Genomic DNA, 2,316 nt, shown 5'->3' on the forward strand with positions numbered 1-2,316 from the left:
CCCCCCCCCCCCCCCCAAAAAAAAACATGTTTTTGTTGACTTCATTTAAAAAAGTTCAAAAGGAAACAGTTTTACAACCTAAATGTAAATTTCAGGGAATATTTTATGGCTTTCTCATCATTTTAATATTAATTTTGATACATGTTAAATTTAAATTCGACAGCAGTATTTATACAATAAAATAAAAAACACAAAAACAAGATGTGATTTGAAAATGAGTGGAAATTTCCACTGCTTTTGGGATTATGGCTTTATTTGGTGCTACAGTAGGACTACTTGACAGGTTATCTGCATGCAGTTCATTAAACCCTATTATTTCATATATATATAATATTAATTAATTCTTTAAATGGCATTCCTAGCTTAAATAAGGTAAAAATATATAAGCATCCTAACATATTGTACTCACTGCATCAATTTCTCTCTAGAGCTTTGAAGAAAACATCTGATAAAAATTCAGATTGTTACCTAAACTCTTCCTGATCAAAATGACAATTGTTTGATTAATAATTTTCTTGAACTTCTGAGCATTTTTTAAAGAATCCAGCTCAGCAGGTCAAACTATAATAGAAAATGTCAAATATTTTTCAAGAGTCTCAGATATATTGACCCAAACAATAAACAAGCAATCAAGTATGTTTTTTGGGTTTTCATATCCAAAAATTCTTTGGTTTCTTTAATTAAGATTCCGTGCAACAAAGAGGGCTACAAATAGTCTGGTTTTGAACAAGTGCCAGCAGCAGACACTGTGATCACTGAAATAAACGGAGGCCTTATTGTAATTCCCTCCTCTGTGTTTGGGAATGCATGAATGTCACCAGCTGCCGCGTCTGCTCCTCTGTGGAAAATGTCCAAAATTCTTAATTATCACGCTTAATCATCCATGGGATTGAAGCAGGGGAGATTCCACTGTAACAGACTGGAGATGTAAAACACAGTCGTTGCATTGAGTTGTGTCTGCAATCTCCAGAGAACTTGGTTTATGCTATCTGATAGGGCTGATACAGGCCTAAATAACTTTTTTTTAATGAAAAGCCTGTGATAGAGTCTTCCCACTGATTTGACTTTTCAGTAATTAAAGCTGAGAGTTTAAATTGTTTATTGTTTTAATTAAAAAAGTTAATGTGTAATAATATCTCAAACCTCAAACCAAATGTACCATGGTAAAATTACATGTGACAAATACCATGCTTTACTATGTAAATGCTTTTGGCCACTCCTAACAAAAAACAAAACCCAGACTTTTTTTTTTCTTTTTTCAATTTTTAAAGAATTATTTTGAGCTACAGTTTTTCAGGTTTTCAGAAAATATTTAAAAGCTTTTTTTTAGACAGTTGGACAATATGTGAGAAATACAGAATTTGGTTGATTCACCATTCAGAAAGTCTGGTCAAAACTTGGTCATTAACTCTGAAAGCATTATTTGAATAGAAAAGCAAACATTGGAACTCTCTCAGCCATTACTGGCCTTCCAAGACCTGAACCTTATGGAAGCAGGATGGGATTCTGTTGACAGAAAACAGAACATAAAGGCAGCCAACATCCAAAGGGAGGCTTCAGAATGTCAATTTCATTTAATCCATGTAATCTAAAACAGATCGGGCATACCATTTTGTACACTAGTGCATAGTTGTTGTATGCTGATTGATCCCAGATGCTCTTCTCAAAACAATCCTTGCCTATGTGGTAACATCAGCTATTGATAAATGACAATTCTCGATGCCGTGCTGTCTAACCAGTTACTCCCTTTGTGTTTCACATAATGAAATGTCTCAGCAGTTTTGAGCTGTTTAGTACTATTACGCTCTGTTAAGGGAAACATAATGTAAATCCGTTATAGTCTTTCTATGATTCACTGAGTTCCGAAGCAACAACATCAACAAAACAAAGAAAAAAACAAAAAAGGTTTTAATTGAGTGTGATTGCATGATGCAACCACATGAGGGCAGTCCGGTTTTGTTTGTGTCATTAACTCGTCTGCATAGTTACAGGTGGGTGCTCTCTATTTTCATGCATAAAAAAGATCCTTCTTACTCCATTTCAATCATCTTGTGTTTACAGTATTCAGCATTCCCCAGTAACCCAAAACAACATTTAAAATCCCTAAACATGACAACACATACAGTAGAACAGCTGTCTGTCAGTCTGGGTTTTTTAAAGAAGCCTATGGTTGGTAAGTAATTTGCCTTGGCTGCCTGTAAATGTTTTCAACAGTGATGGCATTTTTTTCCCCACACCGTGCATGCGAGTTCCCTAAAGAACAGATGGTGCTGTTTACAAAGTAAAAATTAATATGTAAAAGGTTGCGGCCACCAG

This window comes from Kryptolebias marmoratus, linkage group LG5, assembly GCF_001649575.2.
Source record: "Kryptolebias marmoratus isolate JLee-2015 linkage group LG5, ASM164957v2, whole genome shotgun sequence".
In the NCBI taxonomy this organism is placed as follows: domain Eukaryota; kingdom Metazoa; phylum Chordata; class Actinopteri; order Cyprinodontiformes; family Rivulidae; genus Kryptolebias; species Kryptolebias marmoratus.